This window comes from Ahaetulla prasina, chromosome 10 (genome assembly GCF_028640845.1).
Source record: "Ahaetulla prasina isolate Xishuangbanna chromosome 10, ASM2864084v1, whole genome shotgun sequence".
NCBI classification, from domain to species: Eukaryota; Metazoa; Chordata; class Lepidosauria; order Squamata; family Colubridae; genus Ahaetulla; species Ahaetulla prasina.
Genome location: NC_080548.1, coordinates 10,858,050 through 10,873,912, shown reverse-complemented (window position 1 = coordinate 10,873,912; position 15,863 = coordinate 10,858,050). Strand labels below are relative to the sequence as shown.

The 15,863-nt window shown below is 43.9% G+C and overlaps 1 protein-coding gene across 1 annotated transcript in view; it reads left to right on the top strand.

The window, feature by feature from the left end:
- Positions 1 to 1,064: 1,064 nt before the first annotated feature.
- The window catches only part of COL8A2 (collagen type VIII alpha 2 chain), a 293,599-nt gene continuing 278,800 nt past the window's right edge, over positions 1,065 to 15,863 (top strand). Inside the window, exon 1 of the mRNA XM_058196268.1 lies at positions 1,065 to 1,193. The gene's annotated coding sequence lies outside the window, so the exon portion shown is untranslated. The remainder of the gene's footprint in view (positions 1,194 to 15,863) is intronic.

Below are 15,863 nucleotides of genomic sequence, written 5' to 3'. Positions count from 1 at the left end.
TCGCAACCAGCACTCCATCAAGACAACCAGATGACACTTCCATTAGCATGAAGACACTTCAAAGTGGTGACTTTGCACTTGGCTGGTGTCACCATCCTTTGATGCTGCAACAGACCACAAGAAAAATTGCCCTTGAGTGGTTTGGAGTGCTGGAACCCATTGAGGATGGTCTGGAACACACTCAGTTACTCTTCTTTGTTGCTCTTGAGCACCAGTTCTAAACTTTTGTCTCTCGTTCACACACATGCTCGGCCCTTCTTCCAAATGAGCTCAAGGGAGCATGTCAGGGCTGAAACCACATCAGAAAGGCAGAGAGGAATTCAGTCTGGAGCACGTGGGGCTCCTCACAGCTGAATGCCAAGGGAGGAGACTGCAATGCTGTCTGGTGGAAGGGTGCTACTCCAGAGCTGCTGTGTGCACATGGTTCACTGGTGTGTCTCTGTACAAATCTGTACCAGCTCATTCTTCAGTGGTTGGATGTGTCCTAGGAAAAGGTTCCTTCCTTTGCAGATGTAGCCAGCTGGAGGTCTTGCAGAGGAAAAGTTGTCCCAATGGAAACAGGATATGGAGGCTGAAGCCAAGCAATCTAGTCCGTTGCCATGTGGGCTTGGAAGGATGGACGTACTTAAGGATGAGGAGGTAATGAGGAACCGAATGCAAGACTCGAGCAATTCTGAAGAAGAGAGATGAGTGGGTCTCATGTCTTGGGCAGCAGGCCTGATGGGAGCCACCATTTTAAATCTCCCCTCTTACCATTCTTTGATAAAGTTCAAAGTTCATTGCAGAGGGATAACCTCCCCCAACCTGGTGCTCTCAAATATATGGTGATTGCAATGTCCAGAATTTATAGCAAGCAAGGCCCAAGGAATTCTGGGAATTTGCTCCCAACATCTCTTGGAGGGATCAAGTTGCAAAGGTTGATGGTGGCCTTGGGGTCATATTAATGGCTTACTGAAGACATCTCAAGGATCTTCAAGCTGGTTCTCCAGCCTGGAATAAAGAAGGACAACCAGCTCTTCTTTTTATTATAGGTATTGTTTTATGAGGGATGATGATCTCAAGAAAGAGACCTTCTGAGAAACATCACAATGTCCTTTGTCATCATCTTCATCCACATCAATTATGGTGACTATGTTCTCTTGGAATTATGGGAACTGGAGTCCCACACTTCTGGATGTGCCAAGTTGGTAAAGGTATGTTTGGAAGGACCAAATTTGGTAGACCAATAACATGCTTGTGACATGTCTAAACTGAAGAGCTGTTTCCCATTATTTCACTTGCTTGGTTAAGTTTCCGGAATGAATTTAGTAAGATTTTAGGTCAGTATTTCTCAAACTTGGCAACTTTAAGATAGCTAGACTTCAATTTTCAGAATCTCCCAGCCATCAAGAGGGATTCTGGGAGCTGGAATTCACCCTTCTTAAAGTGGCCAAGGTTGAGAAACATTTAGATGGAACATCACTGCTGTGTGCATATTGCATCTGTGATTGTGTGTGAAGGAGAACAAATTTGTGTGGTTGGTGTGCATATGGTCATATTTAGGAAAAATTACAGCAATTGTGCAGAAATCAATCCATTTTGGGGAACATGGATGGGGGCTCCATTGACTCCTTTCTCACTTTGCATTTTTGAGGGCACGAATGAAATCAGGGAGGGCTTTGGTCTTGAAGCCACAGTGGCTAAGTCCTGGTCCTGGCAAGCCAAGCCGAGCAACAGCAGATAAAACATGCCACTGGATGGATTTTGGAAGTAGAATTTCTGGCCCAAAGCAAATTCTCCCCAAGAGGCTTGAAGGATGAGAGTTTTCCTCAGTAAATTGTTGGTTTGCATTGGTTGCTTCATATCAGGCGGTGTTCTAGAACAGGGGTCTCCAACCTTGGTCCCTTTAAGACTGGTGGACTTCAATTCCCAGAGTTCCCCAGCCAACTTTGCTGGTTGAGGGACTCTAGGAGTTGAAGTCCATAAGTCTTAAAGGGGCCAAGATTGGAGACCCCTGTTCTAGAATGTTAAGAATTATTGGGGATTATTTTCATTCTAAACCACAAACTAAAACAAGATGCAGCAGCCCAATTGGCAAAGATCTTTGGTAGGAACTGAAGCCAGAACCTGGTTCCTAACGTGTTTTGAGAATGAGCTACTATTTATTTTTATTAGATTTATAGAGCTGCCCGTCTCATAGAAAGTGACTCTGGGTGGCAATCTAGGAAAAATAATAAATAAGACAATCGTTTCATTAAAACCATTCTGTGATAATTATTGACAAGAATTAAAGATTATACAGTGACAGCAAAACACGGGAAAGGAGAATAATACAGTGATAGAATAATACAGTCTATTAAGTAAGACCTTAAAGTGATGAACGTAAGACAAGTCAGTGCACGGATATGGATTGTGGGGGTCCTTGGTGCTTTCTGAACTTGGTCGCTTTCTTGCAGATGCTTCATTACCCAAATATGTAGCATCTGACCTTGATGATGTTACCTAGTTGGGTGATGAAATGTCTGCAAGTAAACTATTCTCAGAGAGCACCAAGGACCTCAGAGAGCACCAAGGACAACTCTGAGTTACAAATATTATTTTCTATGAATACAGATTATGATTTTCCAGTGGAGGGCCTGTTGTGTCTCGTCCGCTTTCACCGCAGCCGGAGCCTTCTTATCTGCTTCCGAACGCTGAGGAATGTCCTAGTATGCCTCCCGGCCCCAGCCCTGGCTCCATGCCCAGACAGGCTGAGGAGGAAGAAGTACCTCCAGCCCCCAGCTCTGGCTCCATGCCCAGGCAAACGGAGCAACTAGACCCCTCCCCCTCCCCCACAGCATGTGAGCCTGAGGAAGGTCAATTGCCAACAGCTGCAGACTGGAGTGACCCTCGCTTCAGAAGAATTGATAGGTGGCGGCGACAGAAGGAAGGGAGGGGCAGGCCTGGTTAAGTGCTGAGTCATGGAGCCACACCCCATGGCCTATATAAAGGATATGCTTTCTGGCAGTCTCTGAGTCAGGCAAAGTCGAACATATCTTGCTGAAGTCACTTTCTGGTCTCCTGCCTGCCTTGAGAACTTTGCTAGGACTTTGGCAGAGCTGCAGAGGCACACCTGATTCGGATTTCCCTGACCCGGCCGTCAGCGGAGGAGTGGGACACGACAGGGCCCTTGTTAAGGGGTCATGTATCTTCTCTCATTGAAAGAGCAGAAGAAGCTCCTCGTTCTGCTTGGATCTATCAGTCAACTCCTGGTTGTAATGTGTGGTTGATCAGGTTTTGAAAGTCCCTTTTATTTACCCTTCCATCAGCTTGATGGAAATCTCTGTATCATGTATCAGAAATATCACAACGATAGCCACAACCATGTGATCAAAGCTTTACTTTTTTTTGTTACCCTCTCCTTTATGCTAAATTACATTTGGATGATGGTCCTTCTGACCACAGCAGGAAAGGAACAAATTAAAGAATAATTAAATCTTTTTTTGCACTATCAGTGCAGTAAGTGCCTTTTACAGCAGGGGTCTCCAACTTTGGTCCTTTTAAGACTTGTGGACTTCAATTCCCAGAGTCCAGAATGAACTCTGGGAGTTGAAGTCCACAAGTCTTAAAGGGACCAAGGTTGGGGACCCCTGTTTTACAGGTCTAGTTATACAGCACTCCATAACACGGGTCTCCAACCTTGGCAACTTTAAGACTTGTGGACTTCAACTGCCAGAATTCTGGGAGTTGAAGTCCACAAGTCTTAAAGTTGCCAAGGTTGGAGACCCCTGCTCTATAATAGTATTTATTTATTTATTTATTTTGTCACACAGTATATATAAGCATAAGCATGAAATAATTATACAATATATAAGCATATATATGAGTATGAGTATGTAATAACTGTATTAATTGGATATAACGAAAGGAAACAATAGGACAGGAACGGTAGGCACGATTGTGCTCTTATGCACGCCCCTTATGGTCCTCTTAGGAATGGGGTGAGGTCAATGGTAGCTAGTTTTTGGTTGAAGCTTTGGGGATTTTGGGAAGAGACCACAGAGTCAGGTAGTGTATTCCAAGCATTAACAACTCTGTTACTGAAGTCATATTTTCGGCAATCAAGATTGGAGCAGTTAACATTAAGCTTAAATCTATTGTGTGCTTATGTATGGTTGCAATTGAAGCTGAAGTAGTCTTTGACAGGAAGGACATTGTAATAGATGATTCTATGAGTTAAACTCAGGTCATGTCGAAGGTGGCGGAGTTCTAAGTTTTCTAAACCCAGGATTTCAAGTCTGGTGGCATAAGGTATTTTGTTGTATTCGGAGGAGTGGAGAACTCTTCTTGTAAAATATTTCTGGACACGTTCAATTGTATTGATGTCAGAAATGTGGTATGGGTTCCAAACAGTCGAGCTGTATTCAAGAATTGGTCTAGCAAATGTTTTATAAGCTCTAGTTAGTAGTGTAGTGTTTTTGGAGAAGAAGCTACGCAAGATTAGGTTTACAACTTTTAAGGCCTTTTTTGTGATGTAGTTACAGTGGGCTTTGGCACTTAGATCATTGGATATGAAAACTCCAAGATTTCTCGATCTCAGCAGCTTTAAGAAGGGTGGACTTCAATTCCCAGTATCTCCCACTGAACACACTGCCTGGGGAATTCTGGGAGTTGAAGTCCAGCCATCTTGAAGCTGCTGAAATGGAAAAAATGCTGGTTTGTAATACAATAGTGGTGCATGGCAATGTTTGGAGTGTGTGTGTGTGTGTGTTGCAGTTAAGGGTGCTGGTTACTCTCCCCCCCCCCATGTGAACCCTTGGGTATATTTTAAACTCCCCTTTGAAGCACAGCTGCATGAAATATGGCTTACACAGAGACAATCTATTCACTGCCTTTATTTATTAGTCTTTTAAAAATATATACAGTATATACTTGGGAATCCAAAGGAGGCTTTTGGTTCAGAGCTGCTGCGCCTGGATTCTGAGCTCCTCCAAAGCTGGAGTTAATTAGCATCAAGGTTGAAAAAGCGATTGCATGCCGCTCATTTTTTTCGTGTGCATTGATGCTAGGGCAAGCTTTGATACAAAGGGCCAGGGGAGCAGGGCAACAGCAGAAGGATGCCTTGGGGGGAAAAAAAATGTTCCCATCGGCTTGGAGAAAGCGAAACCATCATGATGATTGGAGTCAGAAAAAAATGGGGGGGTTTGATCTTTTCCTGCCTAGGTCAATATATATTTCCAAGTGGGTAAACCTTTAGGATCCTGGAATGCTTCTGTCGTGTCCCCCTCCCCCTCCAATGACCAGGTCTAGGAAGTCCGTATCAAGCGTGGCAACAAAGCCTCTGCAGCTTTGCCAAATTCCTTCCAGGTTTCTCAGGGCAGGCAGGAGTCCAAGTTGTGACTTCAAACTAGATGAGACTTTGCTTGACTCAAGGTTGGAATGCCAAAAGCAGGTCCTTTATATAGGCTGTGGGGTGTGGCTCCATGACTCAGCATTTATCCAGGCCTGCCCCTCCCTTCCTTCTGCTGGCGTCGCCTCTCAGATCTCCGGAAGCGAGGATCGTCCCACTTTGAATTGTTTTCTGCTGTTTGAGAAAGGGAGGGGTCAGAAGGAGTGGGCCCGAGTAATTCCAATCTGTGGCTGACTTCCTCTGATGGCTGAGCCAAAGGAACACACGCCGTATGAGTGAGGTTTGTTTGTTCATTCCTGACATCCTGTCTGGGCATGGGGCCAGGGCCGGGGGCTGGAGGCATGACAGGCTGTTCATCTTCATTATCAGACTCGGAGTCTGATAGCAGGCCCTGGAGGAGACGGGAGGGGCCTGGCTGAGGAGAGGAGGGAGGACGAGGCACAACAGCTTCTTCCAAATCCTTGTACTCCCTTTTCAAATTCAGGGAAGATTATTTTATCCTGTGCTGTGCTGTCCCGTCTTAGAAATGTATTTGCCACCCGTCTGGTATCCAACAATCAATTCATCCAGGGAATATTCTCTGCTGGAGTCAAAGCTTCCCACTGTTCTGTTTCCCTCCCCCTAATACTCCCAGCAAAGAGTCAGTCAGAGGCCTTTTTTTCTCCTTTTATTTACATAGATACATGTCCTGGCCACGTCTACCCACGGGCCTGCCAAGTTTCTGGAGATAACGAGGAAATTATAGATAAGGCCAGAATTACTCACGAATATATTCTTCCCTCCATTGAGACAGTTAGCTCGCGCCAATTCATTGCTTTGTCCAAGACAAAAAACCAGGAAGTCCCGCCTCCTATTTATAGTCTCTGCAGATGTCACTGCATGACAATTATGACTTGGCTTTGTCCCAACTCTTCCGCTGCTGCGCACGCCGATCACGTCTACGTAATCTTGCATCACTCCAAAACTGTTCTTGGGGCGTTGCCAAATCAGAAGAAGGCTCCAGAGAATCAGGCCTTGCCGGCCCCTCCTCCTCCCTTTGAGTGGGTGCCAGGGAGGGAAAGGGCTCAAGAGAAGCAGGGCTGGCCAGGTCTTCTCCCTCACTTTCTGAATCATCCGAGTCCAGGAGTCCGGGTCCAGGAACCTGGGTCACAACACCCACCCTGATTGGCCCAACGCAGCTTTCACAAGGGGGCTTCTAAACATTGAGACCCTCGGAGACTGTGCACCCTTTAATGATCAGAAGTTCAACACTGGTAGTTTTTGAGTCATAGCCATTCGTTTAGTGACAGATCAAAACTACAGTGGCACAGATAAAAAGGGACACGATCATTTTTCACACTTAACAACCATCGCAGCATCCCCAAGGTCACGTGATCAAAATTCAGGCGCTTGGTAACTGGCATGAGGTCATGACGGTTGCAGTGTCCCGGGGTCATGTGATTACCTTTTGTGACCTTCCCAGCTGGCTTTCAACAAGCAGAATCAATCGGGGAAGCCAGATTCACTTAAGGATCACATGATTCACTTAACAACTGAAATGATTCACTTGCCAAAAGGTCATAAAATCGGGTATGCTTCACTTAACAGCCGACTTGCTTAATGATGTGAATTTTAGTCTCAGTTGTGGTCGTAAGCAGGGGTGGGCTGCTGGGGGTTCACAGGGGTTCGGGAAAACTTCTAGCTAAGATTCTGTGCATTTCGGAGAACCTCCAAATCCTATTCCTGGCTGGCCCTGCCCTGCCCACCCCGCCTCGCCCCTCCCAGGAGTCCCCAAACAGCCTGTTTTGGATGCAGGTAAGTGCCAGGTGCACACGGAGGCTTGGGGAGGGCAAAAAACGGGCCTACCAGAAGTTCGGGAAGGCCAGAAATGGGACTGTTTCTGGCCTCCAGAGCAGGGGTCTCCAACCTTGGTCCCTTTAAGACTTGTGGACTTCAACTCCCAGAGTTCCTCAGCCAGCTTTGCTGGCTGAGGGACTCTGGAAGTTGAAGTCCACAAGTCTTAAAGGGACCAAGGTTGGAGACCTCTGCTCCAGAGGGCCTCTGGAGCCTGGGGAGGCTGTTTTCCCACTCCTGGAGGCTCGAGGAAAGCCTCCAGAGCCTGGGGAGGGACTAGGCCACTCCCACCATGGGTACACCCACCCAGCAACCGGGCAGAGAGCCCCTTGCTAGAATTTTTGCAGCCCATCCCTGGTCATAAGTCAAAGACTAGTACAGCACAGCACAGCACAGCACATGCTTTAGCTCTTGGCATCTTGGATGGTGCAGGAGAACACGGCCCCTCCCGTTGCCCCATCCTCCCCTGTGACCTGCTTCTCAGAGTCCTGACTTTGCAGCAAAATCCCAAAATTTTGCTAAGGTATTTCTTCTCCTCTTTTTCCTGGTTAGACCTTTACCTCTCTTTGCGTGCAAAGGAGGAAGCGGTGTGTGTGTTTTTTCTCCCCCAGGGGCTCCTTGCCATCTGTGCAAACAAGCAGCTTGTGAATTCTCCCAGTTCACAGGCGCATCCCTGGGCGAACTTCGGCTGGAAAGCAGGGCTCCCCGATCCTCTGGTGTAGTGGCTTGTTGCGGCCTCGTAAATCACCCTGGCCTCCTTCCGGGCTCCGTTCAACATTCAAGCCCTCACCACAAGAAACCTGGAGGACTTCAGCTTCTGTTATTGTAGCCGATGATGGGGAGGGAGGGCTTTTTTGGCTCAGCAGAGGGAAATTATAAACAGAAAAGCACTTTTTAAAGATAGGATTCTAGTGGGGACACACGGCAGGGTAGACAGCCCAGGTACATTCTTCAATTACACCAGAATACAGCTGGAAGGGACCTTGGAGGTCTTCTACTCCAGCCCCCTGCTCAGGCAGGTGTTTCAGACAAGTGACTGTCCAGTCTCTTCTTAAAAACCTCCGGTGATGCAGCACCTATAACTTCAGAAGGCGAAGCTGTTCCATCGGTTAATTGCTCTCACTGTTAGGAAGTTTGTCCTTAATTCCTTGTTTCTTCTCTCCTGGAGTAGTTTCCATCCATTGCTTCTTGCCTTGCCTTCTGGTGCTTTGGAAAATAAGTTGACCCATCTACCCTTTCTTTGTGGCAGCCCCTTCTGGTTGTCAGCTCATTGCTTTGCTGACTTTTCTTAAGAGAGAGACTTGATCAGAGGTGGGTTTCAGCAGGTTCTGACCAGTTCTGGAGAACCGGTAACAGAAATTTTGAGTAGTTCGGAGAAACGGTATTAAAATTCTAACTGGCCCCGCCCCCATCTATTCTCTGCCTCCTAAGTCCCAGTTGATTGGGAGGAAATGAGGATTTCTAACCTTATTTATTTATTTATTTATTTATTATTTCCATTTTTATACCGCCCTTCTCCCGAAGGACTCAGGGCGGTTTACAGCCAAGTAAAAAGTAATACAAAAATTAAGAACAATTTTAAAAAACTAATTTAAATTGGCCGAAATGCTAAAAATCTACTAAAACCCCATTAAAAACTAATTAAAGCTGTTAAAAAACTATTAGGCCAGTCCTGCCCGGTGAAATAAAAGAGTCTTCAGCTCACGCCGGAAGGCCCAGAGGTCAGGGAGTTGGTGCAACGTTGGAGGTATTGGGGAGGGAATGGAGATTTTACAGTATCCTTCCCCTGCCATGGCCGTCAAGCCACGCCCACCAAGCCACACCCACAGAAACGGTAGTAAAAAATTTTGAAACCCACTACTGGACTTGATTCTTGGTGGGAGCAGAGATGTCTACAGGGTGTGGTCGAAAAAGTCAAAATAGTAGTCACAACAATACAATCAAAGCTTTGCCCATTTTTTTCTGGGGAGAATTCTGATTCAGAGACAAAGACTTATCAAACTAGGTTTGTCATATTTCTCACCTGCCTTTCCTTCAAAAGATCACGTTTCCTACATATCCTTCCTTCCTTCATTTATCCTGTTAAGCAGGAAACCAAGTTTGGCTTGGCAAAGAGGTGGAGTCCATTAAAACCTGAGCTATTCCTGTTGGGGATTATACCAGAAAAGTATAGTAAAAAAAATGTATATTTGACTATTCATGTAATAATTGCAGCTAGAAATGTATTTGCACCAAATTGGAAAGGGGAAGAGATTCCTACAGATGAAAATATTAGAATGTGCAGAAATGAATCGATTAATACATGCAATTAAAGGAAAGGAAGAATCGGACTACTATAATATATGGGATTTATTTTATCAATGGTTAGAGGATAAATAAGAAAGCAATGTACAATAAAGTTAAATTAAGAAGAGAAATGTTACAATAATAGATATGTTAAGTATTATGTATTAGTATTAAAATAAGAGTAGATATAAATAATGAATATGGTGGTATGCTTTAACTGTTATGACACAAAAAAATTGTACTCAGACGACACACTGTTTAATGAATGATGAAATGTTTGTATTAAAAGAAAAGAAAAAGAGGTGGAGTCCAGATTTTCTAAGTACCTTTGAACACGTTTATTCAGGAATGAACGAAGCTGGGTTCTCTCATAAGACTGGAAGAAACCTGCATGCATTTCAGAGCAAGTATATGTAGGTTGTTTTTTTTTAATTCAGTTACATAAGCAGAAAACATAGATCATAGCCGTTAAGGTAAGAAGTTACAAAAATACTTGTTCACACCTCCTGTGGTGATTGACGCATGCCTGGCTGTGGTTTCTTTATCAAGGATTTCATGAGGTCTTTACAAGATGAGAGGCCTGTGCTATTTCTGTCATTTCAACATAGGAATCTAAATCCTTAGACCGGTTATAGGGCCAATTATTAGATTCCTGATTAACAGTCCCTCTACAAAAGTGCCCAGCTTTTGGTACTTTAAGACCTGTGGGAGAATTCTAGCTGAGGGAATTCTGGGAGTTGAATTCCACACATCTTAAAGATGCCAAGGTCGGACAACCCTGCTCTACAAGAACTACAACCCTATGACTAAACTGGTCAACAAGGACCCTACAAGGTAGCCTTTTCTGACAGAAGGAGGAAATGATACATATTTGAAGAGTAATCACATTACTGGCTTTGAAATTTAATTCAGTTTAATTTAAATCAATGTACAAGCAAGGTAAATGTAATTAAATTTAGTCCTTATCCTGGTCCACTTGTTATTTTGGGGGACGTCCTACAGTCCCCAACTTCCCATTTTGGGGGACGTCCTACAGTCCCCAACTTCCCATTTTGGGGGACGTCCTACAGTCCCCAACTTCCCATTCAAAGCTTGGGAAAAGTTGTTTTAGATCAATGTTTCTCAATCTCTGCCACATTTGGAGAAGGTGCGCAACTTGGGCGTGCTCCTGGATGGGCGGTTGTCTTTTGAAGAACACTTGACGACCGTCTCCAGGAGAGCTTTTTATCAGGTTCGCCTGATCCGCCAGTTGCGTCCCTTCCTGGACCGGGATGCCTTATGCACGGTCACTCATGCTCTCGTTACTTCTCGCTTGGACTATTGCAATGCTCTCTACATGGGGCTCCCCTTGAAGAGCACTCGGAGACTCCAGCTAGTCCAGAATGCGGCTGCGCGGGTTATTGAGGGAGCGGGTCGGAGCTCCCATGTAACACCGATCCTGCGCAGACTGCACTGGCTACCTGTTGTCTTCCGGGTGCGCTTCAAGGTATTGGTTACCACCTTCAAAGCGCTCCATGGCTTAGGACCGGATTACTTACGAGACCGTCTACTGCTGTCTTCTATCTCCCAGCGACCAGTGTGTTCCCATAGAAAGGGACTCCTTAGGGTGCCATCAGCCAAACAATGTCGACTGACGGCCCCCAGAGGGAGGGCCTTCTCTGTGGGGCTCCTACCCTGTGGAACGAGCTTCCCCCTGTACTCCGACAATTGCCTGACCTTAGGACCTTTCGCCGCGAACTTAAAACTTATTTATTTCGTATGGCTGGACTGGCTTGATTTTAAAATTTTAATTTAATTTAATTGGGTTTTAAATTTCTGTAATTTTATGGGTGCAATTTGTATTTTAAATTTTTTCGACAAATTGAATAAGTTTTTTAAGGGTTGTTTTTAATATTGTATCTGTCTGTGTTTGTATTTTATTTGGTTGTTCACCGCCCTGAGTCCTTCGGGAGAAGGGCGGTATATATATATTAAATATTATTATTATTATTATTATTATTATTATTATTATTATTATTATTATTATTATTATTTAAGATGGATGGATTTTAACTCCCAGAATTCCCCAGGCAGCATGCAGCAGTTAAAGTTCTCCCATTTTAAGTGGGTAAAAGGCTGAGAAACACTGATTTAGATGGTGTAAATTCATTACTTGCAAAATGCAATAAACGGAGCCTTTTGGAACTTTTAGCTCAGGGTCCCACCATAGGAACTCCTTTCTTGCTGTAGATTGGACCAAATCTATAGGTACTGAGGACGCTGAAAGTGTAGGCTAGGCAACATCATCAGTGCTGGTGGGTGTGGGTTTTTTCCCCTGTTTATTGACTGCAGTTTCCCCAGTGGTGGGATTCAGCCAGTTCGCACCTAGTCGGAAGAACCGGTTGTTAACTTTCTAAGCAGTTCGGAGATCCAATTGTTGGAAGAAATCTTATTTTGTTTTTTCCCCCCACTTTACAGGGCTAATCCTGTAAGGAAGGCAGGAAGGAAACATTCTGGTGGTGTTTCTAGCCTAATCTTTATTGCTCTGCTTATAGAAACTGCCTCCCTGGTTAATCCTTATTACATTGTAACAGCTAAGACGAAGCACCCATCGACATGAGTGACATTGAGTTGGCCATGCCCACATGGTCACATGACTACCGAGCCACGCCTACCCAGCTGGTCATTAGGACAGAAAACCGGTTGTTAAATTATTTGAATCCCGCCACTGAGTTTTGGTGTGGTATAATTTCTTCCTTATGATTCTTGATCAGAGGAATCCTAGATATACAAACCACATTTATACCGGTGGTCCTTGATTTGCAACTGTTCACTTAGTGACCATTCAAATTTACAACGGCACCGAAAAAGGTGAGTTTTCACACTTACAACCGTTGCAGCAGCCCCATGGCCATGTGATAAAAATTCAGACACTTCATAACTAGCATGTATTCATGACGTGTTTATTTATGATTGCAATGTCTTGGGATCATGTGATCTCCTTTTGCGACCTTCTGATAAGCAAAGTCAATGGGGAAGCCAGGTTCACTTAACAAGATATGATAAATAAACTAACAACTGCAGTGATTAACTTAACAACTATGGCAGGAAAGGTCATAAAATGGGGCAAAACTCAACAACTATTTTATTTATTTATTTATTTATTTATTATATTTGTATACCGCCCTTCTCCCGAAGGACTCAGGGCGGTTCACAGCCAATAAAAAACACAATACATAGAATAAAAATTAAAAACTATATAAAAAACTGATTCAATAACGGCCTAAAAATTTAGATACAATTTAAAACCCCGTTTAAAACCCCCAATTAAAACCCATAAATTAAAAAAACTAACCCAGTCCTGCGCAGATGAATAAATGCGTTTTAAGCTCGCGCCGGAAGGTTCGGAGGTCCGGAAGTTGACGGAGTCCCGGGGGGAGTTCATTCCAGAGGGCGGGAGCCCCCACAGAGAAGGCCCTTCCCCTGGGCATTGCCAGACGACACTGTCGCGCCGACGGCACCCTGAGGAGTCCCTCTCTGTGAGAGCGCACGGGTCGGTGGGAGGTATTCGGGAGCAGTAGGCAGTCCCGTAAATAGCTTGCTGAACAATATCTTGCTGAACAACAAATTTTGGGTACGATTGTGTTCATAAGTTGAGGACTACCTGTACACTATTCAAAAGGGACACAAATAACCTAGGAAGGAAACAAAAAGACTGCAACATATTCTCTCCAGGAGTCCACCTTACGATAAGGAGGGATGGGCACCAGACAAACTACTAGGCGCAGGCACAGAATCTGAGGGAAAATTTTTATAAAATGTTTTATAGATGGCATCTAGATCCTAAAAAATTATCGTGTATGTATCCAGAAATGCAAGCAAAATGTTGGAGATGTAATTGTGATGACGCTACATATTTTCACATTTGGTGGACTTGTAAGGACATAAAGGCCTTTTGGATAAAAATTTGGTGGATTTTACAAAATGTTCTGAAAAAGAAGATAAAGTTCCTGCCGCAATTTTTCTTGTTGGGAATTATTACGGATTGTACAGTAATTGAGACTAAATTGATTTTAAATCTAATAACTGCAGCAAGATTACTAATAGGACAATATTGGAAGAAAAAAGAAGTACCAACAATAGAAGAATGGATATTGAAAGTTGCCAATTTGGCTGAGATGGCGAAGATATCAGCCTTTTTGAAAGACAATACGCAAGAAAGATACTTAAAGGAATGGAAAAAATGGATTGACTATATTCAACGTAGATATCAGACTAAGAGTTATCAGACTGTTTTTGAATGATTATGATGTATTATTTTTGATTGCTTTTGGGGGAAGTTAGGAATTGATGATTGTAGGGATACAATTAAGTTGGGATGAAAATTTTTAGCATATGTTTGTTTTATTTTAACTATACCTTGTGCTCGTTCCGGGAAGTCGGGGGAGGGGTTGCGAAGGAGGAGGAGGGGGAAAAAAAATTTTTGTAAAACTTTTTGAATAAAAACAAAAAACAAAAAAACTACTAGGCAAAAAAGAATTCTCTAATCAAGGAACCACCAAGGAGAAAACTCAGGGGTGAAATCCAGCAGCTTCTGACAGGTTCTGGAGAACCGGTAGCAGAAATTTTGAGTAGTTCGGAGAACCGGCAAATGCCACCTCTGGCTGGCCCGAGTGGGATGGGAATGGGGATTTTGCAGTATCCTTCCCCCAGGAGTGGGGAGGGAATGGGATTTTGTAATATCCTTCCCCTACCACGCCCACCACGCCCACCAAGCCACGGCCACAGAACCGGTAGTAAAAAAAATTGGATCTCACCACTGAGAAAACTACACCACCCCCAAAGCAGATGGAGATAACTCTATAGGAGAAGCCATTGCCTTCTTCATTGGGATGAGTTGTATCTCCCCAAATTGTGCAAACACAGAGCATGGATGAATTCATTAATCCGGTTTAACTGTGTTCTGCAGTCTCAACCAATATTTAATACGCTGCTTATGTGACACGAAGCTATATTAACACAAAGCCATAGATGTACCCTGAGCTACCCTCCCACTCGGTGCAGACACAACTCAGGGATGCTCAGGGCAATGGATATTTGGAAAGCCATTTGAAACCAGAGGATCAAAGTCAATTATTAACAGGGAAGGTAACTGAATTTCTCTCTGGTACCATGAAAGGCCCATTGGGAAAGTTGGAAGCGATCCGTTGGCTATTGCTGTTTTCAGCAATGAAGTTATTTCTTGGGGGTTTAAAAACAACCCAGATGCCTAATTTTGCTACTGGCTCCAGATGCTCATTAAACTCCCAACAAAGATTGCCATTAGTTCATCCTCCATTTGGGAGAAAATGCTTGTTTGTTTCAGATGCAGGGCCAGGTCCTGCTTTACAGATGTTAGGCTCTGAATTGTAAACGGGGAGGCTCTGCCTGCTTTTTAAAGGAATTTTGGTCCCAGAAGCTTCAGACATGCAAAATCTTGAAATTTCCAATCTAGAATTAAGAACAGTGAGACATCAGCCTATGCAAGAAACAATTGTCTTGTTTACAGGGGATTAAATTTTATTTAATTTATAGCAGTTATTTTTACATTTTCACCCACATATATAAATTAGTGATTTGTGATTTGTGATTCCTTCCTTCCTTCCTTCCTTCCTCCCACTTACCTACCCACCCATTCATCTCAGAGCTATATTCCTTCACAGTAGGCACTCCTCATTTAGTGACTGCCTTATTTCGCAACTGCTTGCAGTTATGACAGTGATGAAAAAGTAATGTTGCAATCCATCCTCACTTTTGCAGGTACAGAAAGCAAAGGAAGATCATAAGCACAGTTGTGGTTTCACCTTGGGACTGTTTCACATAATAACCAAGTTGCCAGTCCCAGTTGTAATCACTAAATAAGGACTAGCCGTATTCTGAATCAAATTTGATTGGAATTGGCTTTGCTTTGAATGATCAACTAGCCATAAACACCTGGGCCCATTCAACATATTATGCCACAAAGCAAGCCTCTTGTGTCAACACAACCATTGTGTATATTGAATGTATGCATATAGTGTGTGTGTGTGTGTGTGTGTGTATGTGTGTGTGTGTGTGTGTGTGTACATATATATATATATATATATATGTTTTCTGAGGTTTTCACGGGTGTTTGTATATAGGTCTTTGGTTGTTCGGGTTTTCTCCCGTGTAAAATTGGAAGTGTCTTGGCGACGTTTCGACGAAGTCTCATTCGTCATCTTCAGGCTTCAGCTTCGTGCGTTGCTCCTAGAAGCTTCAGACGTGTAGATAGGCTAATCCTATCTTTGTTGGATCTTGGAAGCATGAAGCTGAAAACACCAGCCTGAAGATGACGAATGAGACTTCGTCGAAACGTCGCCAAGACACTTCCAATTTT